General features: G+C 64.6%; 1 non-coding gene and 5 pseudogenes across 1 annotated transcript; all 6 read left to right on the top strand.

Moving 5' to 3' along the window:
* Positions 1–257: 257 nt before the first annotated feature.
* On the top strand, positions 258–458 carry LOC122378076. The gene has a single exon (XR_006255977.1). It is a non-coding gene; the product is annotated as a U2 spliceosomal RNA (small nuclear RNA).
* Positions 459–1981: 1523 nt separating this feature from the next.
* Positions 1982–2100, top strand: LOC122378086 (annotated as a pseudogene).
* A 10513-nt stretch (positions 2101–12613) lies between these two features.
* Positions 12614–12796, top strand: LOC122378064 (annotated as a pseudogene).
* Positions 12797–14320: 1524 nt separating this feature from the next.
* On the top strand, positions 14321–14384 carry LOC122378103 (annotated as a pseudogene).
* A 128-nt stretch (positions 14385–14512) lies between these two features.
* LOC122378077 lies at positions 14513–14684 on the top strand (annotated as a pseudogene).
* A 1527-nt stretch (positions 14685–16211) lies between these two features.
* LOC122378080 lies at positions 16212–16355 on the top strand (annotated as a pseudogene).
* Positions 16356–22361: the final 6006 nt, after the last annotated feature.

Below are 22361 nucleotides of genomic sequence, written 5' to 3'. Positions count from 1 at the left end.
GCTCACGTTATAGCTCTGCATCGTTACTAGTACTAATAGTTATCCCTTAACTGCATAAGTATCTTAAAGTGTTGTGCTTAAGTATCGCTTCTCGGCCTTTTGGCTAAGATCAAAGTGTAGTAAATAAAAAAAATCTGTACGGAGCCTGGTCACCTCCAGGGCCGCCGCCCTTTGGGGGCGGGGGGCGGGTCTTGGCCCCGGATATTTGCACACCGGTCTGAAACCACTAGGTCGGGATATATTTGCTCTTGGTTGGCTTACCTTTCTCAAACCCATGCCACCAACATGCACTTATATACACACCTCTGTTCTTATCAGCTTAATATCTGATACGTCCCCTACATGGGGACCAGAATATTAAACTGATTTTTGGACTTTGGCGGGGTTTTTGGAGCTTGCTCCAGCCCTGCCGCGGGTTGGCCTGGCATTGCACTACAGCCAGGATCGGCCCACTTTTGTTATCATGCGTTGTGATATGTAGTGGAATAAAAGGATAAAGATACTTTTAAGATATCTGACAATAAAAATTGACAAAACATGAAAATACACCTCTTTTTGATCACGATCATAGACAAACGCTCATACTAAATGGAAGAAAAATACGGGTATCGGCAAATTGTACCTGTGACCCCTCAATGTCCCTGAGGTCATCTCAGGTCATGAAGAAAAATGACCCAATCAATATCATTATGATTATAGACGTTTTTTTTTTCTCGAATTCCGCTACTACGTGCCGCCCCCGACCCGAGCCACGATAACCGCTACAATAGGCGAATTAATTCACGCATTTATTTTGTTCCCAGACAATCGACATCTTTCAAGTACACGGTGCATCGGCGTCCTAAAATGTGACTGGCAAGGCCGCTCTATCTGGTGAAACTCAGTAAAGACGGTGCATCATCATCTAACTGAGGTACCTGTAAAGCTGACATCTTTATCACTATTCATTCGGTATCTAAGATGGACAGTGGGGAAGCGTGTGGGAAGTTGTGGGTGACGACAGCTTTGCCTTACGTAAAGCATCATATGTTTTTAAAACTTTTCTCTTTGTATTAGTTTTGCTATAGCGTGAGGCGTGCAATCGTATATCGAAATGAAAAAAGTAACTGGAAAAATAGCAGTATCTATCGACATTCCTTACATCTGTGCTTTGGTAAGGTCCTGACAAATGCTTTATTTATTCATGTTAGCCGTTTTCACGACGGCCATCTGGTACACATTTGATGCACAGGTGGTACAGATAAAGTGCAGAATTAGTCAATTCAGGTTCAGTGTGTCCTCTTTGCAGCTATCAGCTAGCACTACTAGCTTATATGCACTAATTTCTTATATGCCTGCTTTGTCATATTTTCAGAGAGCATCATCGATTAAAACACTAATAAATTCATAAAATGAAGCTATTTGCTGTAAACGAAAGTACGTGCAGATTTGATCACATCAGGTGCATTCGCCGGATAGACCGTCGTGAAAATGGCCATTAACTACTATTAAGATACATTTTTGTCGATACGTGCCTTATTCGTTACGTACATGATTAATCAGTACTTTTGCTGACGTACATGTGCAATACGTACTTTTGCGATGCATGCTTTTGTCTGCATGCAGCTAGGGGGGGGGGGTAGAGCTGGGGGGGGGGGGGGGGTAGAGCGCTGCCATACGTCGTGGTGTTCGACTGTGCTGCCATCTGATGTCGCACGACTGATAACTGTCGGCGCGGCGCCGCCGTCTCCATTTGCGTGTGTACAAACGCACGGTCGAGAGCCACTAATTCGAAATTATTTCGAGTTTGGCGATCTTTTGTGCTTACAGATACTTACCATGGTGAGGATAAACTGAAACTGCGTATACTTTGAATGTAACATAATGGACCACTCTTATCACTCGCCGTGGCCACTAGCGCTCACGTTATAGCTCTGCATCGTTACTAGTACTAATAGTTATCCCTTAACTGCATAAGTATCTTAAAGTGTTGTGCTTAAGTATCGCTTCTCGGCCTTTTGGCTAAGATCAAAGTGTAGTATCTGTGGGTTTGTTAACCTATTTTGAAGTCGCGCGAGGCGCTTTTTGACTTTGATCTTGGCCAAAAGGTCGGGAATTATATTCCCTGTGACCTTGAAGCAGTGTCGTGTTTCTGTGCCAGTCCGCATGGTGTCGCCACTGTCGCCGCCTGCCGAGGAGGGGGCGCCGCTGCTGCTCTACACCAGGTGAGACCGCGCGGCGACTGCCTCCCCCCCTTCCCGCCCCCCCTAGCTTCCGGGCAACGGCCTTCAGCCGTTGACCCGTTTTCAAAGGTTTCGCGCCAAAACCCAAACCGTTGGGATTTGGCGCCAAACCTTTGAATTTGAACTCCCCTCCCCCCCTTTTCCCACCTAACGCCGGCCTGTTGATGAACGTTTCTTGTTTTTGCTAAATCTCTTTTGATCTCATTCGCTTCAATTCTACCCCTTTTCGGCCTGTTTAACGTCTAAATAACCCGTATTCCGTGCACCGTACCCATACCGTTTCTCCGCTCCGGCCTCGCCGCGTGGTTTCCCGGTGCCCGAGCCGGCGCCCCCGACTCGCTGGCTTGTGTTGTGCTGTGTTGTGGTGTGAGTTGGTCTAGTGTATTGTATTGCCTCGCTGTGCTATTGTGTTTCATACCATGGCTGTGTCACCGCACCATGACCCCACCGTGTCCCTTCCCCGGGCGGCGGACACCCAGCCCCGAATTGTTGATGGCCGGCTGGTGCTCCCCTTTCCCCTCCCCGGGCTGCTCCTGTGCCCCGTGGAGGGATGTGGGGGGCGCTATGCCAACTGTGATGCCTCGACTATGCGCCAGAGTCTGAGGCGCCACATCAAACGCTGCCACGTGGCTCTGACCGACGCCCAGTGGGTGTGTGGTGGGTGCAGGTGCCGGCTGCCGTACCACTTTTCCCGGCACGGCTGTTTCGCCCAGCCGGCCGCCGCGGGCCCGGTGGCCATGCCCCACCGCTGCTGGTGTGGCCGGAGTTTTACGACTCGCCGTGGCCTAACGAACCACGCCCGGAAGTGCCGCCGCTCACCGGTCCAAGTGGACACCCCGTCCCTCTCACTGTCACGTGTGACCGCCAATGCTGACCGCCCGATGGCAGATGATGACGACGCGCTCTCCCTGCCCCCGCTCACCCCTCCCGACGCTCCCCTCCGTGCCACGGCCTCTGACCCCGGCCCCGGCTCGCCCCGCTCGGACATGTCGAGCCCGCTGGCCGACCGGCCCGGCTCTGGTGACGTCACCCTCACGCCTGATGACGTCATCCCTGGCCGTGTGACGCCCCGGCCCGGCCCCTCTGTGCTGCCGGCCAGCCCTAGTGACCGGTGTGACACCCCCGTCCCTGCTGTCACTGTGACTGTGTCGCCCGGTGTGTCCTCGGTGGACTGGTCGCCCGTGCCGTCCCCTGGCGTGATGTCGGATATGACGTCATATGTGTCATCGTCTGGGGTGACGTCGACCCCGTCCTCTGACTCTTCTGAGGCGTCCACCCCGCTCGGCACCCCGTGTGCCCCGACGCCCCGCGCCCGCTGGTCCCTGGCGTCCCTGCGGACCAGCCCGGCCCGGCCCGACCCTCCCGGTGACCCCGTGTCACCCACTGCTGACCGGGACCGTCCCAGCCCCCTCCAGCGACTCGCCCGGCGATTCATGGCGGCGATCGGCCGTGGCGGCCGGCGGCCGGTGGCCCCGGCCCGGCGGGACCCCTCCCCGCCCCGTCCAGACTCACCCCTCCTGCCCCCGTTCCCGCCCTCCCTGGAGGCTTGTCGGCGGTCGGAGAGTGGGAGTGAGCTGGACATCACCCTTGAGACCCCTCCGCGGGCCCCCTCCCCCTCTGACTGGACGCTGCTGGAGGACCTGGCCGTCTCCTCTGACTCCGAGGCGGCGGTGACGGAGGACAGCCTGCCGCTGTCGCTGCGGCTGGCCGGCACCGACTCCCCTCCCCTCCCGGTGGCCGCTGACGCTCCGTCCCCCGACAGAGCCCCGACGCCGCCGCTGGACCCGGCTCCGTCCTCCCCACTCTCCCCAGCTGACTGCCCGCCGCCCGACAGAGCCGAGACGCCGCCGCCGGACGCTGCTCCGCGCTCTGTCCCTGCTCCGGCCTCTGCCTCGTCAGCTGACGGCTCGCCGCCGTCCGCCGCCGGCCGGCCTCCCCCCGCCCCCTCCCCGCCGACTGACTCGGGTAGCGGTGGGGGTGATGAGCGGAGGAGAAGGAAGCGACGCCGGCGCCGCCGTGACCGGCGGGCCGTCCCTGGTGGCCCGGCCCGTGACGTGCCCGGCCCCGGTGACCCGGCCCGCCCGTCCCACCCCGGCCGTGACCCGCCCTCCCACGGCAGCTCACCCCCGAGGGACACCAGTGGTGACGGCTGTGGCTGGCCCCGCCGGACACTGGTGTTCCACCAGTCCCGTGCTCCCGTCCCACAGGACCCGGTGGACGGTGACCCCCGCCGTGGCCTGCCTGTCAGTGACCTCGGTGGCCCCCCTGTGACCCCCACTGACCGTGGTCGTGACTGTGCCGCGCGCACCCAGCTCTGTACCCCTACCCGTCGTGTACGGACCCCTCCCGGGTTCCCGTCCCGGGGAGGACGGCCCCCACCCGGGTTCACGGCCCGTGACGTGCCCCTTCACGGCCCCGTGTCGCCCGGTGCCCGTGCCGCTGTCGGTGACAGTGGCCCCACACGGACGTACAGTGAGGTGGTGCGGACCCCAGTGCCTCACGCTGTGCCGCCCGTGACCCGCCCCGAGCCGCCCGCACCCCGTGCTGTGCCGCTCGCACCCCGTGCCGTGCCGGGTCCCTCCCGTGACCCCGGTGGTGACCGGCGTGCTAACCGTGGTCGTGGAGGCCGTGACGGGGGTCGTGGCCGCCAACCCGCCGCTAACCCGGCCCGTGACGCTGCCGGCCCGTCCCGTGCCGCCGCCGGTGGCCGCCCCGGCGCTGACCTGACCCGCCGTGCACCCGTGTCACCCCGTGACCGTGACCCTCCCCATGGCGGTGCTGCGCCCCGCCCCACCGGTGGCCGCGGTCCGCCCGGTGACCCCGCTCACCGTGACCGTCCCAGCGGCGCCCGTGACCCTACCGTGACCCGGCCCGGCCGTGGCCGCTCCGGCGGTGAGCCTTCCGGCGCCGGCCGTGGTGCTCGTGGCAGAGGTGGCCGTGGTGGTCGCCCGCCCGCTGACCCGCCCCGCGTCGTGCCCCGTGTCCTGCCTGACCCGCCCCGCGCCGCGCCCCGTGTCCCGCCTGACCCGCCCCGCGGCTCGCCCGGCACTGCTGCTCGTGTGGCGCCCGGTGACCCGCCGCGCGCCCCGCCCGGTGACCCCGCCGGCGCTGTGGCCGGTGGACCACCCCGTGACCCGCCCCGTGACCCGCCCGGTGACCTGCCCACTGACCCGCCCACTGACCGTGACCCCGCCCCTGACAGACCTGCCAGCGGTGCCCGTGGTGGCGGCCGCGGTCGTGGTCGTGGCCGTGGTGCCTCCCGCGGTCGTGGCCGAGGTGGTGCCTCCCGTGGCCGGGGTGGTGCTGCTGGTGCCCCCGCTGGTGACCCCGCTGGTGACCCTGACGGTGGTGCCGGTGGCGGTGGCCGTGGTGGTGGTCGTGGCCGTGGCCGCGGCGGCCCTGGCCGTGGTCGGGGCCGTGGTGCGGGCCGTGGTGGTGGTGCTGGAGGTGCTGGTGACCCCGCCGGCGCCCCTGACCCCACCCAGCAGGGCCCGGAGCCGACCGAGCTCCAGCAGGAGTTTATCCCGGTCCTGACCGCCCTGCAGGAGACCCGCGCCCCGTGGGAGGAGGTGGAGCGCCAGCTCACCCGTCTGTGCGCCGAGGCGGCCCGGCGTAACGCCGACTATCACGAGCGGCGCCGGCGCCCCGCCCCCTGGCGCCCCCCTAACGAGCGGCCGCCCACTGACCGTCCCCCCGCCGCCCCTCCCGCCGGTGAGCCCCGCCCCCCTCCAGCGGAGCAGGAGCCGGAGCCGGCCGAGGACCACCGGCGACCCTGGCAGCCGCCGGCCTACGCGGCCGAGGAGGCCAGCCGGCTCCAAAAGCTCTATCGCTCCAACAGGGACAAGGCGGTGCGGCAGGTGCTGCGGGAGGAGACGCCCCCGTGCCCCGTGCCCGGCGAGCAGCTGGCGGCCCACTTCGCCCCTCCTCCCTGCCCCCCTGTGGAGTGGGACCGGCGGCCGCAGGAGGTCCCTGACCTGACCCCCGCCGCCCCCTCCCCGGCTCTGACCGCCCCGTTCCGAGCCGACGAGGTGTGGGGCCGTCTCCGGCGGGCGGCCAACACCGCCCCCGGCCCTGACGGGCTGCGGTACGCCGCCTGGCGCGCCCTGGACCCCGGCGCGCTGCTGCTAACCCGGGCGTTCGAGTTGTGCCGGCTGGCGCGCCGCGTCCCGCCCACCTGGCTGGTGTCGGAGACGGCCCTCCTCCACAAGGGCGGTGACCCGACCCGGCCCGACAGCTGGCGGCCCATCGCCCTCGGCGCCACGGTCGCCAAACTGTACGCTGGTGTGTGGGCCGACCGTCTGTCCGGGTGGGTGGAGGCCGCTGACCTCCTCTCCACAGGCCAGAAAGGGTTCCGGCCATTCGACGGCGTGCTGGAGCACAACTTTGTGCTCCAAAGCGCCATCAACAGCGCCCGGGAGGACGGGACGGAGGCCCACGTGGCCTTTATTGACCTGGCCAACGCCTTCGGCTCCGTCCCTCACAGCCTCCTTTGGCAGGTGCTGCAGCGGGTTGGAGTGCCGGTGGAGGTGGTGGCCGTCCTGCAGGGCCTCTACGAGGGCAGCGCCACCCGGTACCGGGCCGGGGACGGCCTGACCGCGCCGGTGGCGTGCCAGCGCGGCGTGCGGCAGGGGTGCCCCCTCAGCGGGCTCCTCTTCTCCCTCGCCCTGGAGCCGCTGCTGCGGGCCCTCGCCGCCGCGCAGGTGCGCTGCCTGGCCTACGCCGATGACCTGGCTCTGATTTTCAGCCGGCGCAGCGAGGTGCAGGACGGGCTGGCACTGCTGGAGCGCGTGTGCGCCTGGGCCGGGCTGACCCCCAATCCGGGGAAGTCGGCCCTGCTCTCCGTCGGCGCCCCCTCCCCGCCCGCCACCCTGTGCGGTGCCCCCCTGCCCCTCATTGACCGGGACGGGGCCTACAGGTACCTCGGCCGGCCTGTCGGCCACACCCGCCTGACCCAGCCGCCCCTGCAGGTGGTGGCCGAGGCGCGCCGGGACGCCGCCCGCCTCCTGGGGTCGCCCCTGGCCCCGTGGCAGAAGTTGGACGCCGTGAGGACCTTCATTGCGCCACGGCTGACCCACTGCCTGCGGCTGGGGGTGATCCCCAAGGGCGCCCTGGCCGCTTTTGACCGTTCCCTCAGGTGGCGAGTGAAGGGCATTCTTAACCTGCCAATAAACGCCACGAATGGTTATCTGTACAGCCCCACAGGTGCTGGTGGCGTGGGTCTGACCCATTTCGCCCAGGAGGCGGACATCCTCCTTGCAGCGGCCACCCAGCGCCTCCTGCACTCCCGTGACCCGGCGGTGGCCGAGCTGGCGGCCGCCGAGCTGACCGGTGCCGCCCGGCGCCGTGTCCGCCGTGACCCCACCCCGGCTGACCTGGCGGAGTACCTGAACGGCGCTCCGATGCGGGACGACGGCGGCGGCGTGTCCTGCCGCTCGACCCGGACCCGTGTGGCCACCACCGCCCTCGCCCGCCGCGCCGCCGTCCGCTGGCGCGCCGCTGACCCCCCTGTCCTGCAGGTGGGGGAGGCGGACGTGGAGCCGCGGCGCGAGTCGCGCGCGCTCCGGGAGGCGGTCCGCCGCACTGACCTCGCTGACCTGACCCGTCTCCCACAGCAGGGCAAGGTGCTGGCCTGCGTCGCCGACCAACCGATCAGCTCCCATTACATGTATAATGGGAGTTTTACGCGATTTGCCGACTGGCGTTTTGTGCACCGCGCCCGTCTGTCCCTGGTCCCACTGAACGCGTACTCCCGCAGGCCAGGGGCAGACCGCCGGTGCCGCCGGTGCGGCTACGTCCAGGAGACGCTGCCGCATGTGCTGAACCATTGCCTCACCGCCCATGCAGAGGCCTACCAGCGGAGGCACGACGCGCTGCTGGCCCGGCTCGAGCGCGCCACGCCGGTCTTCCCCGGGGACGAGGTCCGGGTGAACCGGCGCGTCCCCGGCATTGACTCCGCCCTCCGCCCCGACCTGGTCGTGACCCGGGGCGACCACGTGTCACTGGTGGACGTCACCGTGGCGTTCGAAAACCGCCCCGAGGCCCTCCGCGCTGCCGCCGCAGACAAGGAGCGCAAGTACGCGCCCCTCGTCCAGGAGCTGCGGCGGCAGGGCAAGACGGCCTCCGTGCACGCCCTCGTGTTGGGGTCCCTGGGGACGTGGGTGCGGGGGAACGAGAGGACGCTGCGTCAGCTGCGCGTGTCCCGCGTGTACGCCCGTCTAATGCGTAAACTCATGGTGAGTGATACGCTGCGGTGGTCACGCGACATTTATATTGAACATATTACCGGGACACGCCAGTACTGAGCGCGCTGCCCCGTCCGGTCGACCCCAGGGCCGTATGAGTGTAGTTTGTTGTGTTTTTGTTCATTGTTATGTCTCATTGTGTCGCATGTTTGTGGCCGTCAGTGTGTTTTGTGGTCACTTAGTGTTAATTGTTATTATTTGCTACCATCTCATTTGTGTACTCGTTTGTGTACTCGTGTGTATGTGAGTGCCCTGTGCCCTGGGCGTCTGACCTGGGCTAACCTCAGCTGACCCGCTCTGACCGAGTCCCAGCCGACCGGCCGCTGACCGCTGACCCCGTGGCCGCTGAGCTGACCGCTGCCGCTGCCCGTGGCCCTCTGACCGGGGTGTCCGCTCCCTGGTGTCCGCCGCCCGGTGTCCGCCCCCCCCCCCCCCCCCCGTGACCCCTGTGTCACTGTGTGTGTGGGTGTGTGGTGGGTGTACCGGTGTGTGCCGGTGACCCTTGGCCGTGACCGGTGGCCGTGGCCGCCCTGCCGGCGGCTGTAGCTGCCCGTCTGGCGGCCGGCCGCCCCCCGGTGGCTGGAGCCGCCTCACCCGGTGGCTGTGGCTGCCCCCGGTGGCCGTGGCTGCCCCCGGTGGCTGGAGCCGCCTCAGCCGGTGGCTGTGGCTGGCCCCGGTGGCTGGAGCCGCCTCACCCGGTGGCTGTGGCGCCCCCCGGTGGCCGTGGCTGCCCCCCGGTGGCTGTGGCTGCCCCCCGTGGCTGGAGCCGCCTCACCCGGTGGCTGTGGCTGCCCCCGGTGGCCGTGGCTGCCCCCGGTGGCTGGAGCCGCCTCACCTGGTGGCTGTGGCTGCCCCCGGTGGCCGTGGCTGCCCCCGGTGGCTGTGGCCGCCCGCCGGTGGCTGTGGCTGCCCTGGTGGCTGTGGCTGCCCCCCGGTGGCCGTGGCTGCCCCCGGTGGCTGGAGCCGCCTCACCCGGTGGCTGTGGCTGCCCCCGGTGGCTGGAGCCGCCTCACCCGGTGGCTGTGGCTGCCCCCGGTGGCTGGAGCCGCCTCGCCCGGTGGCTGTGGCTGCCCCCGGTGGCCGTGGCTGCCCCCGGTGGCCATGGCTGCCCCCGGTAGCTGTGGCTGCCCCCCGGTGGCTGTGGCTGCCCCCGGTGGCCGTGGCTGCCCCCGGTGGCTGGAGCCGCCTCACCTGGTGGCCGTGGCTGCCCCCGGTGGCTGGAGCCGCCTCACCTGGTGGCCGTGGCTGCCCCCGGTGGCCGTGGCCGCCCCTCGTCTGGTGGCCGCTGCCGTGGTCGCCTGCCGGTGACCTGGGGTCGCCTCCGGTGACCGCCAGGCCGCTCCTGGCGTCCGTCGGCCGCCCTGCGGCGCTCTCCGCCCGGTCACGCTGGACCGGTGACCGGGGCTCGGCGGCCGCTGCCCGTGGCCGCCGTCTGCCGCTGGTGCCGCTGGTGCCGGCCCGTCGGCTGGTGCCGCTGGTGCCGGCCCGTCGGCTGGTGCCGTCTGGTGCCGGCCCTGTCGACTGCTGGTGTCTGGCGCACCGTCAAGTGGCTGGTGGCTGCCCTCTCGGTGGCCGCCGTCAAGTGGCCGGTGATCGACCTGCCGATGGCCGGTGGCCGCTTTCAAGTGGCCGGTGGCCGTGGCCGGTGGCCACCCTCCCGGTGGCCGCCTTCAAGTGGCCGCTGCCCGTGGCCGGTGGCCACCCTCCCGGTGGCTGCCGTCAAGTGGCCGGTGGCCACCCTCCCGGTGGCTGCCTTCAAGTGGCCGATGGCCGGTGGCCGCCCTCTCGGTGGTCGCCATCAAGTGGCCGCTGCCTGTGGCCGGTGGCCGCCCTCCCGGCGGCCGCCTTCAAGTGGCCGAAGCCGGTGGCCGCCCTCTCGGTGGCCACCTCCGTGACCGCCGCCCGGCTCGTGACCGCGGCTGTCCGTGCGCCGCGCTGCGCCCCGCCGCCCGGCGCCGACCGTTCTCCCCGAGACTGTCGGTCGGTCGGAGCTGTTGGTGCGCCGGGCCGCACCCCTTGCCGGCGCCCGCCGCTGCGGGCTGGAGACTGTTCCGGCCCGTCGGCCGGCGCTCGTTGGTGCCGCGGCGCCCGTCGCTCGGCGCTGGCTGGCGCCGCCTGGTGACCGCGCCGCGAACTAGTGCGTGTGGTGCCCTGACCGCCGCGTCGGTCTGGGCTCGTCGGTGCCCCCTGGTGCCCCGTCGGCTCACTGCCGTCTCAGTGACGTACAGTATAGTGACGTCACCGCTCGGTGATGCGCGCGCCGCAGTGACGTGGGGTGGGGAGTGTTGGGATGGGGTGGGACGGGAGCGTTGGGGCGAACAGTGGCCTCCGCTAACCGTGACCGCCCGTAGACGGTCCACCGTGATCGCCCGTAGACGATCTGCAGTAGCGGCCCGTGGGCTGTCCGCCGGGGACGCCCGTGAGCCGTCTCTGTGACCGCCCGTGGGCTGTCTCTGTGACCGCCTGGCCGGCCGGCACCCACCTGTGCCGGCCCTGGCTCCCCGTGACTGATCGCGTGACCCCACTCCCGGCCGCCCCAGTGGCCGGTGATCGCGGTCATTGAGAACTCCGTGAGCTAGCAACTCTAACCAGTCACAGTGCCCGTCAGTAGTGACGGCTACTGCAGTGCGGTAGGGTGGAGAGTGTTGGGGTGGATTAGGGGAGGGGTGGGATGGGACTGTCATGTAATTATCGTGTGATGTGTATCTACATTGTACCATATGCTCGCACCTGCTGTCCGTCACCGCCTGACTCGGCGTGACCGACATGTCTGGCACTGATAGTGGCCGCTAGGGACCCCTCAGGTCCCAGTCGGACCCCTCAGGTCCCCGTCGGACCCCTCAGGTCCCAGTCGGACCCCTCAGGTCCCCGTCGGACCCCTCGGGTCCCAGTCGGACCCCTCAGGTCCCCGTCGGATCCACCCTCCACCGTCGTACCGACCGTCTCTCTTCCCGGTCAGCGTTATGAGGTGACGGCTCGGACCGACCCCATGTGTGTGCTAGTGTATGTGGGAGTGTGGGGTGGGGTGGGAAGGGACGGGTGGAGTGGGGATAATGTGTACGCCAGTACTGGTCCATATAGGCAGACCATAGGCACGCTGTTGTTTGCCCGTGCCGAGCTTGGCCCGCCGGCCCGCTATTGTATGTTCGTACCGATGTCCTGATGGACCTCTGTAGTGGCGATTACCGCCAATCTGTCATTATGTTGTTCGAACTCAATATGTACGTACCATGTAGTGTAAGTGACGCATACCGTCTCCAGTTCATTGACTAGGAGCGCCAGGTGTATGTTTGTGTGTGGAGCCCTATTCGTGGCCTCCTGCCGTACGTGGACCCTGCTGCCACTGACAAACGTAGTAGATATGTGTTCGTCCAGACCGATGCCCTTTGTGGCCGACTATTGCTGATGGCCGTGTTCTGTTCGTAGCTTGCTGCCGATCGAGGCACCCTCTGTCCCCTGTGGCCCCGGGGTCGTGGCCGGCCGCTGTCGGTCGACCCTCCCCGGTGCCGCACGGGGTCACGGTGCCCTCCCTGCTCCGAGGCGGTGGTGTGGGGTCGGCGCCCTCCGGTGGGTCTCGGCCGGTGTGGGTCGGGAGCGGGACCCCTGAAAACCCCTCCCCTGCTCTCCCCTGGCCATGGTGGCTGAGCCTGGTGGCGGCTGGTGAGCCGTGCTGTAGCATGGCTGCACCGATGCAGTAGTGGCTACGTGCCCCTAGCTGTTGGTTTAGAGGTAGCACTGGTGAGCGCTGCTCTAGTGGTGGAGGTGATGGGTCGCTACGGCGACGGGCATGGCGGGCCCTGGTGGCCGCCCCGACCGAGTGTCGGTCCTGACTGGTGCCGGTGTGCACAGCAGGTGCCCTGCTTTGGTGATGGTGGCTGACGCCGTTAGTGATTCCCGGCTCCCCCCCCCTCCCCTCCCTGGCCCGCCCCGCCGGCCCGCCGTGGTGCCTCCCCCACTGCCGCCTCCCTCCTCCCCCTCCCCCGATCCTCCCGCCAGCCCTGCCCGGGGTGTGTGGCCGACCGCCATGGTGACCCTCTGATGGGGTCTATTGCTATTCTCTACTGTTTATTGAAACATGGTGTTGTTGACGGACTGGCATGACTGTTGCCGCCGTATGTGATGTTCTGTTTTTGTACTGTCGTTCTTGTAATCACCATGTACTTTTTTGAATAAAAAAATCTGTTCTTATTAGCTTAATATCTGATACGTCCCCTACATGGGGACCAGAATATTAAACTGATTTTTGGACTTTGGCGGGGTTTTTGGAGCTTGCTCCAGCCCTGCCGCGGGTTGGCCTGGCATTGCACTACAGCCAGGATCGGCCCACTTTTGTTATCATGCGTTGTGATATGTAGTGGAATAAAAGGATAAAGATACTTTTAAGATATCTGACAATAAAAATTGACAAAACATGAAAATACACCTCTTTTTGATCACGATCATAGACAAACGCTCATACTAAATGGAAGAAAAATACGGGTATCGGCAAATTGTACCTGTGACCCCTCAATGTCCCTGAGGTCATCTCAGGTCATGAAGAAAAATGACCCAATCAATATCATTATGATTATAGACGTTTTTTTTTCTCGAATTCCGCTACCACGTGCCGCCCCCGACCCGAGCCACGATAACCGCTACAATAGGCGAATTAATTCACGCATTTATTTTGTTCCCAGACAATCGACATCTTTCAAGTACACGGTGCATCGGCGTCCTAAAATGTGACTGGCAAGGCCGCTCTATCTGGTGAAACTCAGTAAAGACGGTGCATCATCATCTAACTGAGGTACCTGTAAAGCTGACATCTTTATCACTATTCATTCGGTATCTAAGATGGACAGTGGGGAAGCGTGTGGGAAGTTGTGGGTGACGACAGCTTTGCCTTACGTAAAGCATCATATGTTTTTAAAACTTTTCTCTTTGTATTAGTTTTGCTATAGCGTGAGGCGTGCAATCGTATATCGAAATGAAAAAAGTAACTGGAAAAATAGCAGTATCTATCGACATTCCTTACATCTGTGCTTTGGTAAGGTCCTGACAAATGCTTTATTTATTCATGTTAGCCGTTTTCACGACGGCCATCTGGTACACATTTGATGCACAGGTGGTACAGATAAAGTGCAGAATTAGTCAATTCAGGTTCAGTGTGTCCTCTTTGCAGCTATCAGCTAGCACTACTAGCTTATATGCACTAATTTCTTATATGCCTGCTTTGTCATATTTTCAGAGAGCATCATCGATTAAAACACTAATAAATTCATAAAATGAAGCTATTTGCTGTAAACGAAAGTACGTGCAGATTTGATCACATCAGGTGCATTCGCCGGATAGACCGTCGTGAAAATGGCCATTAACTACTATTAAGATACATTTTTGTCGATACGTGCCTTATTCGTTACGTACATGATTAATCAGTACTTTTGCTGACGTACATGTGCAATACGTACTTTTGCGATGCATGCTTTTGTCTGCATGCAGCTAGGGGGGGGGGGGTAGAGCTGGGGGGGGGGGGGGGGGTAGAGCGCTGCCATACGTCGTGGTGTTCGACTGTGCTGCCATCTGATGTCGCACGACTGATAACTGTCGGCGCGGCGCCGCCGTCTCCATTTGCGTGTGTACAAACGCACGGTCGAGAGCCACTAATTCGAAATTATTTCGAGTTTGGCGATCTTTTGTGCTTACAGATACTTACCATGGTGAGGATAAACTGAAACTGCGTATACTTTGAATGTAACATAATGGACCACTCTTATCACTCGCCGTGGCCACTAGCGCTCACGTTATAGCTCTGCATCGTTACTAGTACTAATAGTTATCCCTTAACTGCATAAGTATCTTAAAGTGTTGTGCTTAAGTATCGCTTCTCGGCCTTTTGGCTAAGATCAAAGTGTAGTATCTGTACGGAGCCTGGTCACCTCCAGGGCCGCCGCCCTTTGGGGGCGGGGGGCGGGTCTTGGCCCCGGATATTTGCACACCGGTCTGAAACCACTAGGTCGGGATATATTTGCTCTTGGTTGGCTTACCTTTCTCAAACCCATGCCACCAACATGCACTTATATACACACCTCTGTTCTTATCAGCTTAATATCTGATACGTCCCCTACATGGGGACCAGAATATTAAACTGATTTTTGGACTTTGGCGGGGTTTTTGGAGCTTGCTCCAGCCCTGCCGCGGGTTGGCCTGGCATTGCACTACAGCCAGGATCGGCCCACTTTTGTTATCATGCGTTGTGATATGTAGTGGAATAAAAGGATAAAGATACTTTTAAGATATCTGACAATAAAAATTGACAAAACATGAAAATACACCTCTTTTTGATCACGATCATAGACAAACGCTCATACTAAATGGAAGAAAAATACGGGTATCGGCAAATTGTACCTGTGACCCCTCAATGTCCCTGAGGTCATCTCAGGTCATGAAGAAAAATGACCCAATCAATATCATTATGATTATAGACGTTTTTTTTTTTTTCTCGAATTCCGCTACTACGTGCCGCCCCCGACCCGAGCCACGATAACCGCTACAATAGGCGAATTAATTCACGCATTTATTTTGTTCCCAGACAATCGACATCTTTCAAGTACACGGTGCATCGGCGTCCTAAAATGTGACTGGCAAGGCCGCTCTATCTGGTGAAACTCAGTAAAGACGGTGCATCATCATCTAACTGAGGTACCTGTAAAGCTGACATCTTTATCACTATTCATTCGGTATCTAAGATGGACAGTGGGGAAGCGTGTGGGAAGTTGTGGGTGACGACAGCTTTGCCTTACGTAAAGCATCATATGTTTTTAAAACTTTTCTCTTTGTATTAGTTTTGCTATAGCGTGAGGCGTGCAATCGTATATCGAAATGAAAAAAGTAACTGGAAAAATAGCAGTATCTATCGACATTCCTTACATCTGTGCTTTGGTAAGGTCCTGACAAATGCTTTATTTATTCATGTTAGCCGTTTTCACGACGGCCATCTGGTACACATTTGATGCACAGGTGGTACAGATAAAGTGCAGAATTAGTCAATTCAGGTTCAGTGTGTCCTCTTTGCAGCTATCAGCTAGCACTACTAGCTTATATGCACTAATTTCTTATATGCCTGCTTTGTCATATTTTCAGAGAGCATCATCGATTAAAACACTAATAAATTCATAAAATGAAGCTATTTGCTGTAAACGAAAGTACGTGCAGATTTGATCACATCAGGTGCATTCGCCGGATAGACCGTCGTGAAAATGGCCATTAACTACTATTAAGATACATTTTTGTCGATACGTGCCTTATTCGTTACGTACATGATTAATCAGTACTTTTGCTGACGTACATGTGCAATACGTACTTTTGCGATGCATGCTTTTGTCTGCATGCAGCTAGGGGGGGGGGGGGGGGTAGAGCTGGGGGGGGGGGGTAGAGCGCTGCCATACGTCGTGGTGTTCGACTGTGCTGCCATCTGATGTCGCACGACTGATAACTGTCGGCGCGGCGCCGCCGTCTCCATTTGCGTGTGTACAAACGCACGGTCGAGAGCCACTAATTCGAAATTATTTCGAGTTTGGCGATCTTTTGTGCTTACAGATACTTACCATGGTGAGGATAAACTGAAACTGCGTATACTTTGAATGTAACATAATGGACCACTCTTATCACTCGCCGTGGCCACTAGCGCTCACGTTATAGCTCTGCATCGTTACTAGTACTAATAGTTATCCCTTAACTGCATAAGTATCTTAAAGTGTTGTGCTTAAGTATCGCTTCTCGGCCTTTTGGCTAAGATCAAAGTGTAGTATCTGTGGGTTGTTTAACCTATTTTAACTCGCGCGAGGCGCTTTTTGACTTTGATCTTGGCCAAAGGGTCGGGAATTGTATTCCCTTGTAATCCCTGTGACCTTGAGCAGTGCCGTGTTGCTGTGCCCGTCCACATGGTGTCGCCACCGTCGCCGCTTGCCGAGGAGGGGGCGCCGCTGCTGCTCTACACCAGGTGAGACCGCGCGGCGACTGCCTCCCCGCCTCCCCCCCCCCCCCCCCCTAGCTTCCGGGCAACGGCCTTCAGCCGTTGACCCGTTTTCAAAGGTTTCGCGCCAAAACCCAGACCGTTGGGATTTGGCGCCAAACCTTTGAATTTGAACTCCCTTCCCGCCCTTTCCCACCTAACGCCGGCCTGTTGATGAACATTTCTTGTTTTTGCTAAATCTGCTTTTGATCTCATTTGCTTCAATTCTACCCCTTTTCGGCCTGTTTTACGTCTAAATTACCCGTATTCCGTGCCCGTACCCATACCGTTTCTCCGTCCCGGCCTCGCCGCGTGGTTTCCCGTGCCCGAGCCGGCGCCCCCGACTCGCTGGCCTGTGCTGTGTGCTGTGTGTTGTGTTGTGTTGTTTGATAGTGTATTGTTGTGCCTTTTATCATGTCTGCGCCACCTTCCCGTGCTCCCACCGTGTCCCCTCCCCGGGCGGCGGACACCCAGCCCACGATCGATGGCGAGCGTCTCGTGTTGCCCTTCCCTCTGCCTGGCCTCTTGCTATGCCCCGTGGAGGGCTGTGGGACCCGCTACGCTAACTGCAGTGCCTCGACCATGCGTCAGAGCCTGAAGCGCCATGTGAAACGGTGTCACACGGAATTGACCGCTGCCCAGTGGGTGTGTGGGGGGTGCAGGGAGGAGCTGCCCTACCACTTCAACAGGCACGGCTGCTTTGCGCAGCCGGCCGCCGCGGGCCCGGTGGCCATGCCCCACCGGTGCTGGTGCGGCCGCAGTTTCACCACCCGCCGCGGCCTGACCAATCACGCCCGCCTGTGTCGCAGCTCGCCCGTCCACGTGGACACACCCAGTCTGTCCCTGTCCCGTGTGACCGCCGACGCTGACCGACCAGCCCCGGGTGATGACGCCGTCTCCCTGCCCCCGCTCACCCCTCCCGAGGCCCCCGTCCGCGGCTCGGCCTCTGACCCCGGCCCCGGCTCGCCCCGCTCGAGCCTGTCGAGCCCGCTGGCCGACCGGCGCGGCTCCGGTGGCCGGCCGGCCGCCGGTGACGTCACCGACGATGACGTAACCGATGGTGACGTCACCCTGACGCCTGACTGTGAGGTGACACCCCGTCCCGGCCCTGTGACGCCCCGGTCCGGCCCTGTGACGCCCCAGCCCGGCCCTGTGAGTGTCACGGTGGTGCTGCCCCCCGGGTCTGTGTCGCAGTCGCCCGTGCCGTCCCCGGGAGTGATGTCGGACGTGTCTGATGTGACGTCAGTCATGTCTAGTGTGTCCTCCACTGATGTGACCTCCTCCTTCTCGACGTCTGACTCGTCTGGGTCGTCGACCCCGCTCGGCACCCCGTGTGCCCTGACGCCCCGCGCCCGCCGGTCCCTGCGGACCAGCCCGGCCCGGCCCGACCGTCCCAGTGACCCCGTGTCGCCCCCTGCTGACCGAGACCGCCCCAGCCCTCTCCAGCGGCTCGCCCGGCGATTCATGGCGGCGATCGGCCGTGGTGGCCGGCGGCCGGCGGCCCCGGCCCGGCGGGACCCCTCCCCGCCCCGTCCAGACTCACCCCTCCTGCCCCCGTTCCCGCCCTCCCTGGAGGCTTGTCGGCGGTCGGAGAGTGGGAGTGAGCTGGACATCACCCTTGAGACCCCTCCGCGGGCCCCCTCCCCCTCTGACTGGACCCTGCTGGAGGACCTGGCCGTCTCCTCTGACTCCGAGGCGGCGGTGACGGAGGACAGCCTGCCTCTGTCGCTGCGGCTGGCCGGCACCGACTCCCCTCCCCTCCCGGTGGCCGCTGACGCTCCGTCCCCCGACAGAGCCCCGACGCCGCCGCTGGACCCGGCTCCGTCCTCCCCACTCTCCCCAGCTGACTGCCCGCCGCCCGACAGAGCCGAGACGCCGCCGCCGGACGCTGCTCCGCGCTCTGTCCCTGCTCCGGCCTCTGCCTCGTCAGCTGACGGCTCGCCGCCGTCCGCCGCCGGCCGGCCTCCCCCCGCCCCCTCCCCGCCGACTGACTCGGGTAGCGGTAGGGGTGATGAGCGGAGGAGAAAGAGGCGCCGCCGGCGCCGCCGTGACCGGCAGTCCGTCCCTGGTGGCCCGGCCCGTGACGTGCCCGGCCACCCGGCCCCTGACAGTGACCCGACCCCGAGCGGCGCCAGCGACGATGAGGACGGTCCGCTCCCGACCATGGTCTTTTACAGGTCCGACGCCGTGCTGGCCCCGTCCAGTGTCCCTCCCCGCCGTGTGCGGACCCCTCCCGGCTTCCCTTCCCGGGGAGGACGGCCCCCGCCCGGGTTACCGACCCTGGGTGACCGCAGCGCCGCGCCGGCCACTACCGAGGCCCGCTGTGACCGCCCTGGCCCTGAGCCAGCCCGCGACGGTCGTGCCCTCACTGATGACGTGTCCCGCGACACTCCCGGTCCCCTTGCTGTGCATGCCCCGCCCTGCACAGGTGCCCGTGACGACGGCCCGTGCCGTGTCCCTGACGCGCCCCCTGCCACTGTACGCACCTACAGTGAAGTAGTGCGGACCCCCGTCACCCACACCGTGCTGCCCGTGACCCGCCCTGTGCCACCCGTGACCCGTGTCACTCGTGTCCGTGACGGCGACCGTGATAACCGCTCTAACCGTGGTGGCGGTGGCCGTGCTCGCCGCGGTGCTGGTGGCCTGTCCCGTGACCGACCCGGCCCATCCCGTGACCGACCCGACCCCGGCCCGTCCCGTGGTGCGCCCGGCCCGTCCCGTGGCCGTGCTGGTGGCCGTGCTGGTGGTGTGTCGGGCCCGCCCCGTGACCCCGCCGGCCCCCGCCCCACCCGTGGCCGTGGTCCGCCCGGTGACCCCGCTCACCGTGACCGTCCCAGCGTCGCCCGTGACCCAGCCGTGACCCGGCCCGGCCGTGGCCGCTCCGGCGGTGAGCCTACCGGCGCCGGCCGTGGTGCTCGCGGCAGAGGTGGCCGTGGTGGTCGCCCACCCGCTGACCCGCCCCGCGCCGCGCCCCGTGTCCCGCCTGACCCGCCCCGCGGCTCGCCCGGCACTGCAGCCCGTGTCCCGCCCTGTGCTGACCCGCCCCGCGGCTCGCCCGGCACTGCTACTCGTGTGACGCCCGGTGACCCGCCGCGCGCCCCGCCCGGTGACCCCGCCGGCGCTGTGGCTGGTGGACCGCCCCGTGACCCGCCCCGTGACCCTCCCACTGACCTGCCCGCTAACCCGCCCACTGACCGTGACCCCGCCCCTGACCGACCTGCCGGCGGTGCCCGTGGTGGCGGCCGCGGTCGTGGTCGTGGCCGTGGTGCCTCCCGCGGTCGTGACCGAGGTGGTGCCCCCCGTGGCCGGGGTGGTGCTGCTGGTGCCCCCGCTGGTGACCCCGCTGGTGACCCTGACGGTGGTGCCGGTGGCGGTGGCCGTGGTGGTGGTCGTGGCCGTGGCCGCGGCGGCCCTGGCCGTGGTCGGGGCCGTGGTGCCGGCCGTGGTGGTGGTGCTGGAGGTGCTGGTGACCCCGCCGGCGCCCCTGACCCCGCCGTCGCCCCTGACCCCACCCAGCAGGGCCCGGAGCCGACCGAGCTCCAGCAGGAGTTTATCCCGGTCCTGACCGCCCTCCAGGAGACCCGCGCCCCGTGGGAGGAGGTGGAGCGCCAGCTGACCCGGCTGTGCGCCGAGGCGGCCCGGCGCAACGCCGACTACCACGAGCGGCGCCGGCGCCCCGCCCCCTGGCGCCCCCCTAACGAGCGGCCGCCCACTGACCGTCCCCCCGCCGCCCCTCCCGCCGGCGAGCCCCGCCCCCAGCCAGCGGAGCAGGAGCCGGAGCCGGCCGAGGACCACCGGCGGCCCTGGCAGCCGCCGGCCTACGCGGCCGAGGAGGCCAGCCGGCTGCAGCGCCTGTACCGCTCCAACAGGGAGAAGGCGGTGCGGCAGGTCCTGCAGGAGGACTCGCCCCCGTGCCCCGTGCCCGGAGAGCAGCTGGCGGCCCACTTCGCCCCTCCTCCCTGCCCCCCTGTGGAGTGGGACCGGCGGCCGCAGGAGGTCCCTGACCTGACCCCCGCCGCCCCCTCCCCGGCCCTGACCGCCCCGTTCCGGGCTGATGAGGTGTGGGGCCGTCTCCGGCGGGCGGCCAACACCGCCCCCGGCCCTGACGGGCTGCGGTACGCCGCCTGGCGCGCCCTGGACCCCGGCGCCCTGCTGCTGACCCGGGCGTTCGAGCTGTGCCGGCTGGCGCGCCGCGTCCCGCCCACCTGGCTTGTGTCGGAGACGGCCCTCCTCCACAAGGGGGGTGACCCGACCCGGCCCGACAGCTGGCGGCCGATCGCCCTCGGCGCCACGGTGGCGAAACTGTACGCCGGAGTGTGGGCGGACCGGCTCAGTGGGTGGGTGGAGGCGGCTGACATCCTCTCACCAGGTCAGAAGGGTTTCCGGCCCTTCGATGGCGTGCTGGAGCACAACTTTGTGCTCCAGTGCGCCGTCAACAGCGCACGGGAGGACGGGACGGAGGCCCACGTGGCCTTTATTGACCTGGCCAACGCGTTTGGCTCGGTCCCCCACAGCCTCCTTTGGCAGGTGCTGCAGCGGGTCGGAGTGCCGGAGGAGGTGGTGGCCGTCCTGCAGGGCCTGTACGAGGGCAGCGCCACCCGGTACCGGGCCGGGGACGGCCTGACCGCGCCGGTGGCGTGCCAGCGCGGCGTGCGGCAGGGGTGCCCCCTCAGCGGGCTCCTCTTCTCGCTCGCCCTGGAGCCGCTGCTGCGGGCCCTCGCCGCCGCGCAGGTGCGCTGCCTGGCCTACGCCGATGACCTGGCTCTGATTTTCAGCCGGCGCAGCGAGGTCCAGGACGGCCTGGCGCTGCTGGAGCGCGTGTGCGCCTGGGCGGGGCTGACCCCCAACCCGGGGAAGTCGGCCCTGCTCTCCGTCGGCGCCCCCTCCCCGCCCGCCACCCTGTGCGGCGCCCCCTTGCCCCTCATTGACAGGGACGGGGCCTACAGGTACCTCGGCCGACCCGTCGGGCACACCCGCCTGATCCAGCCGCCCCTGCAGGTGGTGGCCGAGGCGCGCCGGGACGCCGCCCGCCTCCTGGGGTCGCCCCTGGCCCCGTGGCAGAAGTTGGACGCCGTGAGGACCTTCATCGCGCCACGGCTGACCCACTGCCTGCGGCTGGGGGTGATCCCCAAGGGCGCCCTGGCGGCGTTTGACCGGTCCTTGCGGTGGCGTGTCAAAGGAGTTCTGAACTTGCCTGTCAACGCCACCAACAGGTACCTCTACAGCCCGACTAAGGCCGGTGGGGTCGGACTGACCCACTTTTCCCAGGAGGCGGACATCCTGCTGGCGGCGGCGACCCAGCGCCTCCTCCATTCCCAGGACCCGGCGGTGGCCGAGCTGGCGGCCGCCGAGCTGGCCGGTGCCGCCCGGCGCCGCGTCCGCCGTGACCCCACCCCGGCCGACCTGGCGGAATACCTAAACGGCGCTCCCATGCGGGACGACGGCGGCGGCGTGTCGTGCCGCTCGACCCGCACCCGTGTGGCCACCACCGCCCTCGCCCGCCGCGCTGCCGTCCGCTGGCGCGCCGCTGACCCCCCTGTCCTGCAGGTGGGGGAGGCGGACGTGGAGCCGCGGCGCGAGTCGCGCGCGCTCCGGGAGGCGGTCCGCCAGACCGAGCTCGCCGAGCTGACCCGCATGCCCCAGCAGGGGAAGGTCTTGGCCTGTGTGGCGGACCAGCCGGTGAGCTCCCACTATATGTATAGCGGGAGCTTCACCCGGTTCGCTGACTGGCGATTCGTCCACAGGGCCCGGCTGGGACTCGTCCCACTCAACGCCTACTCCCGCCGGGCAGGAGCCGACCGCCGGTGCCGGAGGTGCGGGTACGCGGCGGAGACCTTGCCCCATGTAACGAACCATTGCCTGCGGGCACACGCGGAGGCGTACCAGCTGCGGCACAACGCCATCCTG

Source organism: Amphibalanus amphitrite, unplaced genomic scaffold, assembly GCF_019059575.1.
Source record: "Amphibalanus amphitrite isolate SeventyFive unplaced genomic scaffold, NRLGWU_Aamphi_draft 000054F_arrow, whole genome shotgun sequence".
Classification (NCBI taxonomy): domain Eukaryota; kingdom Metazoa; phylum Arthropoda; class Thecostraca; order Balanomorpha; family Balanidae; genus Amphibalanus; species Amphibalanus amphitrite.
Note: the sequence above shows the minus strand (reverse complement) of the source record. Positions and strands in the feature narration are given on the sequence as shown.